Below are 11,450 nucleotides of genomic sequence, written 5' to 3' on the forward strand. Positions count from 1 at the left end.
TAGCTAATATATCCTAAATATTATCATTTTAATATGTAATCAATATAAAAATATTAATCAATTGTTCTACATTCTCTTTTTTCATAGTCTTTGAAATCTGGTGTGTATTTTACACTTACAGCACGTTTCAATTCAGATTAACCATAATGAATATGCCTAATCGCCATACATGGCTAGTGGTTGCCATATGGACAGTGCAGCTCTAGACCCAACTCCCAGTTTAGTGGAAATATGAGAAATAGAGGAATACCTCTCTCCATTGAAGGAAGAATACAATTAACCTAATCTAATTTGTGAAATTCTATGTGAAGGATTCAGCTCCTACAACAAAAAAGTGGTAAGGGAAAATAAAGGGAAGGAGAGATGTTTATAGATTAAAGGATTCTCAAGGGACATATTATCTATGTAAATGCAATCTGCGGACCTTGTTTGAATTTGATTTCAAAAATCAAACCATATGGGCTTCACTGGTGGCGCAGTGGTTGAGAGTCTGCCTGCTAATGCAGGGGACATGGGTTCGAGCCCTGGTCTGGGAGGATCCCACATGCCACGGAGCGGCTGGGCCTGTGAGCCATGGCCGCTGAGCCTGTGCGTCTGGAGCCTGTGCTCCACAACGAGAGAGGCCACAACAGTGAGAGGCCCGCGCACTGCGATGAAGAGTGGCCCCCCACTTGCCACAACTAGAGAAAGCCCTCGCACAGAAATGAAGACCCAACACAGCCAAAAATAAATAAATTAATTAATTAATTTTTTTAAAAAAAGAGATTTCCCTCTATTAAAAATCAAACCATATAAGGATGTTTTTGTAGTCATTTGGGGAAACTAAATACCAGAGATTGTCTTTTGGATGGTATTTTTAAAATATTGTTACGGGACTTCCCTGGTGGCTCAGTGGTTAAGAATCCACCTGCCAATGCAGGGGACACGGGCTCGATCCCTGGTCCGAGAAGATTCCACAGGCCACGGAGCAACTAAGCCCATGCGCCACAACTACTGAGCCTGGGCTCTAGAGCCCGTGCACCGCAGCTACTGAGCCCACGTGCTGCAACTACTGAAGCCCGTGCGCCTAGAGCCCGTGCTCTGCAACAAGAGAAGCCACCACAAGGAGAAGCCTGCTCATGGCAACGAAGAGTAGCCCCCGCTCACTGCAACTAGAGAAAGCCTGCACGCAGCAACGAAGACCCAACACAGCCAGAAATAAATAAATAAATACACTTTAAAATATATATATATTGTTAATTTTGTTGGCTGTGATAATGCTACTGTGGTTATATTAAAGAAAAATGTTCTTATCTGTTAAAGCTATAGGTTGAACTATCTGTGTGTAAAATAGTATCATATCTGGAATTTGCTTTAAAATATTCCAGCAACATTTTTAAAAGTAGGAGGGAGGTAAATGAAACAAAAGTGGCAGAAGGTTGATATGATGTGTGATAGGTACCTGGGAGTTTATTATACTGTTTTCTCTACTGTTATGTATGTTTTAATATTTCCATAGTAAAAGTGTTAAAAATAAGTGTGATAAGAGGAAAAATCATCTATCTTTGGGTTGCAATGAAGTTTCACTGGTGCATACCTAGGTCAAAACGTATCAAACTGTACACTTTAAGTATGTGTGGCTTATTGTATGTCAATTAAACTTCAATAAAGTTGCTTAGTAAAACAATCTATCATAGGACTACACATACCTGGGAGCCCAGTATAAATGAAATCTCAACTGAAGTGGGAGACAATTTGTTAGAACTTTTTGTTGCAAGTGACAAAATCTCAATTTTTTTCTGCCTTAAAAACAAAAATAAGGAGAAGTTTATTGTCAGGCCTAGTATTTAATTTTACCCTACTTACAAGCTAATAAGTTAGACTGTTACTACTCCAGAGATGCTGGCAGAAGACACAAGACTCCTGGATCGGAGACAAAGGACTTGACTACTCGTGGCACAGCAAGCAGCATGCGCATGAGCATATTTACTTTGGTTCCCTTGACCCCTGAGTCCTTGGGGGTGACGTGATATGGCTCAGATGGGTGCTCTGTGCACAGGAGGTTTGCATCACAGCTGAGGAATACTACGCTTGGGGAATCCATCACTTTTCTAGCAAGCAATAAGAAAGCCTCCTGTTTGTCCCAGAGGCAGACATCACCTCATCCTTCAAGGTTATTCACTGCAAACATAACTATGAAGAATGGCCCTTGGGTTCTTGGCACACTCAGCCATATATATATATATATATATATATATATATATATATATATATATATATATATATATATATATATATGTAGAAGTGTGAGGGATCCATGGAGAACTGTCTCTCTCAACAATTTTTAGATAATGTGACTGATAAATTCTAGTAGTAACTCTATAGCTTCAGGCATAGCTGGATCAAGGAGTGCACATGATACATTTACGTCTCTCTCTGTCGCTCAGCTCTTTTCTCTGCTGTGTTGGCATTACTCCCAGACAGACTCTTTATGTGATACAATTACCTCCCATTGGTTGGGCTTGGGTCACTGCCTTTTCCCTGATCTATGGCCAGGGGATAGACTGTTTTAGCTGGCAAGAATCTGAGCAACTTTGTGCAGTTAGGTTATGTAGTACATAAAGCACCACATACAGGTGGCACCATTCATACCAGATATCATAGATCTGTAGTATATGAATTACTATCATTTCCAAAAGATGGAAGTATAGGTGCTACATGGGTAGCCCTGGCCAGAATCATCATCAGTTCATCACCAAGACGGGAGATGGGGTCAATCCTATCCAAACCACAGAGTGGTTCCCCAAAGTGACACCAAGGAGCATTTATCAGCATTGGGAATGGATGCTGGACATACAAAAATAACAGATTCCCACTACAGGCTGGTACAATTATCCCTATTTTCTAGATGAGGATATTGAGATTCTATAGTAAGGAATCTGCCCAAATCACATAAACTACGAGGTGTGACAGACTCAGATGCAGAGGTGTCTGATTCCAGAACACACTCAGTTTCCTTTTTTTTTTTTTTTTTTTGCGGTACACGGGCCTCTCACTGTTGTGGCCTCTCCCGTTGCGGAGCACAGGCTCTGGACGCGCAGACTCAGCGGCCATGGCTCACGGGCCCAGCCGCTCCGTGGCATGTGGGATCTTCCTGGACCGGGGCACGAACCCGTGTCCCCTGCATCAGCAGGCGGACTCTCAACCACTGTGCCACCAGGGAAGCCCCAGTTTCCATTTAACCACCCCAATTCACTGTCCTTAGTGGGGTAAGTCTGAGCTTCTTCATTTGGTGTTCAAAGCGTTCCAGTGAATGTTCCCACGTTACCCACCTAATCTCAACCCTCCCCATTCAAAACTGAATCCACCCCAGGAAGGAGTCTTTACTGCCCTCACTCATTCTTGTTAGGAACCCACGACCCTTCTATTCTTCTCATGTGAAATAACCATTCTTTCCAAAACTCAAAGACTTGTACTGCCTTGACGTCAGCACCTCCACCATAATCTCCAAGTTCTTTCATAAAATCAAATATTACACATTTGTCTGAAGTAACCCCAACTCACTACTCAATTTCCCCAACGGAGCTTAAGTGCTGAGAAGCTAGAAGTCATGTCCTTCCTTACAGACAATAGACAACTTAACAGACAACTTTAGGAGTATCCGGTCAGCCGCAAACTCCCCTTCTCAGAATTCTTTTCACCGGGACAAGCGTGGACAACTAGTGGCCAAGTTCGCATTGAGCGAGGCTGCCAACCTGGCCTTAGCGACTGGACAGGGAATGGTCAGCTGCCGGACGTGGAGCCAATCAGATTCTCTCCTGAGACCTGGGCTTGAAACTGAGATCTCACAGTGACTCATCTTCCAGGGGACCATAAACTCCAAATGTGCAGGCTGGCTACATTTGACCCCGTGCTCTGGGAAGCGGTGAGAACCATTATTGCAGAAAGAGGAAGAAAAACAAACACTAGGCTATGGGGAAGAACTGGAGAGCACAAGTTGCCTCTTCCAGGAGGCTTTTGAGTTTCTGATTCCAATGTCAAGGCCTGCTAGCACCGTCTACCCTTGTTTTCCACGTGAGACCCCTGGATTAGCCTGAAATAAGTTCCATGCAATCGAAAGAGCCCAGGCAGACTTAACCCAAGACAGGGCACACCCCAAGCACTGACTTTTATACTTGGTGAATACAATGATAAGGTAAATGATTTACATGTTATTACATGGTATCCAGCCATTCATTTACCAGTTATTTCTATCTGTGCTTTAGAGGTGGCAAAGAGGTCCTGGAGGAGGGAAGCCAGTGACAAAGCAGCAGGATGCAGAGTCCCCAGCTGACTTATGCAGGGCTGCAGGGATGGCACGGAGGGCAGACTGTGGGATGCTGAGGAGAGAACTAGGCTGAGCTGGTAGGAGGGAGAAGTGAGCACAGCTCGGCGAGTCCCAGGCAGGCAAATAGAGGCATAATGGGGCCGCACACCAAGTCCAAGAAAACAGAAGGTGAAGGATGGTGGGGGGCGGGGGGGGGACGTCTTGAGAACTGGGGAGAGAGATACATGCACAGGCTTTTCTGCTTGTTCTGAATTTCTGTAGCACAAACAGCTGGAGAAACTAATTTTAAAAATCACCTGCTTTCCATTATGGAATCAGATTCTCCTTTTCATTACCATCTCTTTTCTCAGATTCAATGACAGCCTGTTATTGGATTTTTAATCTGATGAAATTGATGTTGAAGGAGAGGAATGTATTATTTGAGGCCTCAAGGTTAGGTCAATTTTGCTGGTTCTCAATGATTCATGTTCTGTGTTGGGCCCTACATGGAAGAGCCTCTCTGGGGAATCCTAGATCAAGCCTAGGGATGCAGGGAGAAGGGGGGCAGTCCTGGGGACCCTTTCCGCTCTGCCTTTCTTCACTTCAAAGGACTAAATGTTGTTTGTCTCATGAAGGGAGAGACCTAGGAGTAAACAGTCCTGGGAGAGCTGCCTGGTATGCAACGCTGCCTCATCAGCTAGTTCAGAAAAAGGAGGCAAGCAGGGGTCTGATCAGTGTGCACATGAAGAGAGCGGACAGGAGACTCCCAGGGAAAGGAAAAGTTTTAAGAGCTCCACACCTTCATGTATACTGTTCCTCCTCTATGGGCTGCATTCTTTACCACCTTTCTTTGCTTGTCACAAGACAAGCTTACTTCTTTGCTTACTTCAAGACCCAAACGATGGCCTTTCTTCTTAATATCATCTTCATACTTGTCCAGGAAGCACCAGTTTCACCCTCCTCTCTTTTCCCAACTCTATTATGGCATTTACCACACTGTACTAGAGTTTCCAAAGAATTTCTGGAAGGACAGCCGAGTAGTTAAGAGCACAGATACTGGAGTTAAAACCACCTGCCAGGGCTTCCCTGGTGGCGCAGTGGTTGAGAGTCCACCTGCCGATGCAGGGGACACGGGTTCGTGCCCCGGTCCAGGAAGGTCCCACATGCCACGGAACAGCTGGGCCCGTGAGCCATGGCCGCTGGGCCTGCGTGTCCGGAGCCTGTGCTCCACAGCGGGAGAGGCCACAACAGTGAGAGGCCCGTGTACCGCAAAAAAAAAACCAACCCTGCCAAATCCAGGTTCTGCCACATACCAGCTGTATGACTAAGTCAAAATATTAGACCTCCAAGATCCTTACTGTCTTCATCTATGAAATAGGATCATAGCACATGCCTCATAGGGTTCTTATGAGGATTAAACATTATGTGCTTAAAAGGGTGTCAGATGCATAGCGGCACTGTGTAAGAGTGAGCTCTCACTAATATTATTCCCCTCTGGGCTGCTAACTCCCCAAGAAGTCAAGCCTGGGTTTGATTTTATCCTTGGCCTCCAAACGTGACACTATCGACTTAAATAAATCTTTGCACTTGGTCAGCTGACTGATGGCCACAACTACTTGGCTCACAGCTCCACCCTCACCTCTGCCCAGGACTGAATTTCTGCTTGTCCCAGGAAGCCTCCCTTGGAGCACCAGGCCCCCCAGCCTGTCTATTTCTTCCTCTCCGGGTCTCCAAGTTCTATGCACACACTGCCTTTGAGTTCCTCTTATTAAAACACCAAAATTTCAGCAAGTCATCTCCCAGACCCAAAGCTCCTGGTCCTTCCCATGGCAGCACAGGCACCACCTCTTCTGGCTGCCTGACTGATCTTCTGTGTATCACTCATTTGGGCACCAACCCTACAGCTAAATAAATTCTACACTAAAATAACCTTAGAAGGCAAAGACAACACTTTTTTTAAAAATTACACATGAAACACATGAATAAATCCTCATTGTAAAAAAAAGGGGGAAGAATAGAGAAAGATAAAAAAGACGAAAGAAAAAAAGAAACTACAGAAATATAGAAAATACAAAGCAAAGCTCCTTTACATCCATTCACACTCTTTCCCCAGAACCCATCACTGTCGTCCGTTCACTGTCTCCTTCCAAAGCTTTCTATGCCCTTTTGCACATGTAAAGAAACAGCAGCTTTGTTTTGCTTGGTTCTATTTACATAAATGGGATCATCTGGGGGCTTCTTGGCTGCAGCTTGCTTTTTTCATATAGAAATCTCCCTTGGAGATCTTTTCCGAATTTCAGAGGATTCTGTAGGATGTCTTTACATAGGCTGTTCTCCTGTCGATGGGTACTGAAGTTGTTCCAAACTAAATGACTTCATTTTAGCATGTCTTCCATCACATGAAGTTATCATTTTAAAAATATAAATTTAAATCAAAATAAAAACGACTTCTAGATTTTTTTAGTATTCCATTTTTTAAATTTCTGTAGCTGTATATAAAAATAATCATAAACACCTTATTCCTAGGTTTGTTTCTATATACCTAAGTAGCATTACAATAAAAACAATGTAAGACAAACAAAGTAGAGCATCTATAGTTTGCATTTCTTTTGACACACGAGCTTTTGACGTTGGACAAGTGTATTAGTTACATATTGCTGCCGTATAACAAATTGCCCCAAACTCAGTGACTTAAAACAACAGGCATTTATTGTCTCACAGTTTCTGTGCATTAGCTCAGCTGGATCCTCTGGTTCAGGCTCTCACAAGTGCAATCAAACTGTCAGCCAGGCCGGGAGTCTTTGCTGGCTGTTGCCCAGAGACATCAGTTCCTTGTGGTGTGAGGCTTTTCATAGGGCCGCTCGTATGTGGCAGCTGGCTTCACCCACAGAGAGGGCTCGGAGGGAGAAAGACAGAGACAGAGTGCTAAACAGAAGTCTTAGTCTTTTGTAACCTAATCTCAGAAGTGCCATTCTATCATTTTGGCCATATCTATTCATTTAAAGGGTGGGTGGGGGGAATAAATTAGGAGACTGAGATTAACAGATACACATTACTACATATAAAACAGATAAACAACAAGGTCCTATTGTATAGCACAGGGAACTATAGTCAACACCTTGTCATAACCAATAAGGGAAAAGAACCTGAAAAAGAATATATATATATATATATATATATATATATATATATATATATATATACACACACACACACATACGTATGTACAACTGAATTACTTTGCTGTACACCTGAAACTAACACAACACTGTAAATCAACTATATTTCAATTATAAATAAATAAAGTGAGTCAGCACCTCTGGCTCTCACTTGAAGGGAGGGGATGACACAGAGGGCAGACACCAGGAAGAGGGATCATTGGAGCCATCTTAAAGGCTACTTACTACAGGTAACTTGGCTTCTCTGTACTTCAGTTTTGTCACCTGTAAACATCTACCTTATAGGAGACATTATGAGAATTAAGAGAATTAAAACATGTAAAGTGCTGAGAACAGTACCTGGCACACGATGAACACTAGAGAAATATTAGCTAAGTATGGATACAGAAATAATGCAAATGCATATACCTACTTTGTACAATGCACAGTACTAAGTCCGCAGTGGTTGTTTAAGAAACACTTGCCTTAAAAGATCCCTAATTACTCAAAAGAAGTTTGAGCACGTGGAAATTACCCCAGAAACAAAAGTACTTTCTAAAGGTAAAAGTTCCTACCATAATTAGCAGGGGGGCCTCATAGTCACCTCCAAATTTCCCACAAGCTCTCCCCTTATCGGAATTTCCACCCAGCAAGCTCCAATGCACTCCTGAGTCACCTCTACCTCTAAACAGAAAAAGCCACACTTCACTCTGAAAATGCACACCAGTTGCCTGCCTGCAGAAGCTGCCTCATTTGCAAAACCACACAATTTGTAAGTTACAGAAAGAAGATCTGAGAGCTTGTCTGCCTAGTTGGAGCATTTCTCACCGTGCTCAGCAGTTTAGGTGAGATTAGGGGTCCCCTGTGAGTTTTTACAAACAAGACCCACCCTGATATGGTTCCTTATTATACCCCTAGTCTTTAAAGGGTAGTACAGAGGGGGAGATGGGTTGAGGATCAGTGTCCTACTTCACCCATGTCCCTTTTGTACAATCCAGGACTCAGTGGGTGGGGGAAGGAAGCCAACCTGTCCTCCAGCAGATGTGGTAAATGGGTCATGAATTAGGCAACAACAAAAGGCTGGACCTTTCCCCCTGCCCTCCCCAGGGCACAAGTCACCCAGCAATAGCAGCAACTCCCAAGGGAAAATAAACACAACTCAGCACATGGGCCCTCCTGTAGAGGGCTCTAGCTCGCAGCAGCCAGTGTGCAAAGCCACTTCTTTCTGATTCAAAAGCCCCAAGGAAGCAGGAAGACGGAAGAAGGACTAGAAAGGCCAGCCTGGCAGCCTGGAGAGGTCACTGATGTGGATGAGCAGCCAGCCTGTCCATGCTCACCCCACTCACCCTTAGCAACTGCCCAGAGATTTTTTGTTTTTAATTACCCAGGTCAATGTAATCAGAAGTGCAGTGATGGGAAGGAGGAAGCAAGAAGAAACGTCTCCATACCACAGGAGGCGTCTGCCAGGGTACGAGTGGATGGATTCGTTGTATTTTGGGAAAAGTAAACCAAATTCTCCCTGCAGAGAATTGTTTTTCTGTCCTTTGTTTCAACACCTCTAAAACCAAATTGCTTTTAGAACAACCAGGGCCTAGCTGGCTGGAATACTGAAATCTCATACCAAGATGACAAGGGTAGGGACCCACTTCTCCAGAGAGTGCTAGTAGGATCTGAGAATGGTGGCCACCTGCACTGAGAGGCCAGAGCTGGAGAGAAAGAAAACAAGTTCTGGTAATAAATTCCACTTGCTTGGGTTTTAAATGAAAAGTGGAAAATATTATACCTTCTCCAAGAAAAGTGAAACTGGGTGATTTATTTTTTCTGTTGTTGTCACTGTTGTGTTCTTTATGCTATAAAAAGGTAAAAATGGAACAAACAGAATATGATTAAAGTTTTTCCTGTCATGGCCAGCTAAGGAAAGAATTTATGTAAAGTGTACCCACAAAATTCAGTGCTTTATTACAGCTGTGTAACTGTTCTGTGTTGAGCGTGTGCTAACCTTGACTCCTTAACCAGACTGTAAGTAGTTGTTGGGTATAACTGAAAGGGATGTAGACTAATAGTTAAGGAGGAGGGCTCTGAAGCTTTTCCAATAGGATCACCTGTGCGATCTTGAGCAAACTAATCTCCCTGTGTCTCGACTGTAAAATGGAGATAACAGTAATACCCATCATGTAAGATTATTGCAAAGTCCTTAGAACTATCTATGCCTGGCACATAGTGGACACACAATAAATATCAGTTATTTTTTTGTATTCCCCAAAGTACCCTTCCAAAAACTCAGATTCGGCCATGTTATTGTGCCTTTCAAAACCTACAGTGGCTACTCCTTGACATTGACATAAAGGTCTTATCGGGCCAATTGAGGCTCCCATGCTCCATCTCCACACTCCCAAGTCCCAATGCATTCTCTCACTGTGCTTTAGCAGCTGCTACAGTATCTTCACCCGCGCCTATTCATCTGAAAACCTCTTCCAGGAGTGTTTGGTTACTGGCATTGCTCCCTTACTATAATGGAGACTAAACTGGAACCATTCTCAGAGCCCAAACAGTGGCTGGTACATAATAAATGCTCCGGAAACATTTACTGAATGATTGAATGACATCACATCTATTATTTTTCAAGATTTAGATCAAATTCCACCAATTCCATGCATGTAGTCTTTCTAGATGCCCTGTATAAGGTTAAGCTTTCTTTCTTCCGGCCTCTAACAGTATATTTCTTGGGCAGATTTTATTCACTGATACTCATTAATATTATTAAACATTCACTAATAGTATTTTTTTTTAATAACAGCTAATGTTAAGCAGTGCTTATGATGGGCCAGGTTCTTGGCCTATATCAAACTCACTTAATCCTCACTATCCCACCTATAAAATAGGTGCTCTTTTTTATTCCACTTTCTCAAATGAGGAAATTGAGGCACAGAGAAATTAAAGAACTTGTCCGAAGTCACACAGATGGTAAGCGGAGGCCACCGCTCTTCACCCAGTCCTTACCACCGTCTCTCCTACACCTTGCACCAAAGTCTTGGACTTTCAAGGGATCTCAAAGATAAGGATGCGTTGTATCGGAGGATCACCCACTGTCTTCCGGGGGCTTCAGGACCCAAGCCACATTTCTGACATTCTTAGATTCTGGAGATCTCGAACTCTCCTTTAAGCCAACTCTGTCCGTGAACTCCCTCCCCGGCCTGCGAGCAAGTCAAAGGCGCTCGATTCAACGAAGGCTTAGGCAGGTCCGATGAGAAAGGAGTAGTTTACCTCCTCTCCATCTTGGGGAGCAGGACAAAGGAGTGACCCAAACATACCCCTAACAGCCCAGCACTAGGCCCCGTGCCCGCTGCAGTCCCAACCCCAGTCCCTTGCCCTGCCCCAGGCCCTCTGGGTCCTGACCCCGCGCTCCAGGCGAAGAGCTGGGCTGGCCGCGCCGCACGCCTCCCCCACGCGCTGCTGACTCAACCCGGGGAAGAGAAACCTCTCGGTTTTTTCCGACCTGTTGTCGTCTGGCGCCCGCGTCCTGCCCCGCCCACCAATCAAGGCCCCGCCCCGCCTGAAGTTGTCCTGGATTGCGCCCGCGGGACGCGGGACGCGTCGGCGTGACTCCCCGGGGTGTGGCCAGAGGACTTGGGCAACGCCTTCCTGAAGAGCGGCCACCCCCTCCGCAGCCCGGAAAATCAAGACCCCGCGCGGCGGCTACAGCGGCGACCGGACATGCTCACTGGCGCGGGTCGGGCCCTCAGCCCCGGCAGGAAGCGCCCGCGCTAGGCGGTTCCCCGTGCTGCCAGCTGGAGTCGGGCGGAGCCGGCGCTCCAGCGCAGGGTGGCTCTGCCAGTCCCCGCGCGCCTGGGCGGCCGCACACGTATCCAAGCGTCACGTCCGCGCGCGCCCCCGGGGCTTGCGTCAGCTGCCGCTCCAGGAGCGAGTGGGCCGTGGTTCTGCGCACCGCTAGGCTTCGGGGCTGCGACGCCTCCGGGAGGAGGAGTCTGGGGGCGCGGAGGGGTGTT

This window comes from Mesoplodon bidens (genome assembly GCF_964165515.1).
Source record: "Mesoplodon bidens genome assembly, chromosome: 5".
NCBI classification, from domain to species: domain Eukaryota; kingdom Metazoa; phylum Chordata; class Mammalia; order Artiodactyla; family Ziphiidae; genus Mesoplodon; species Mesoplodon bidens.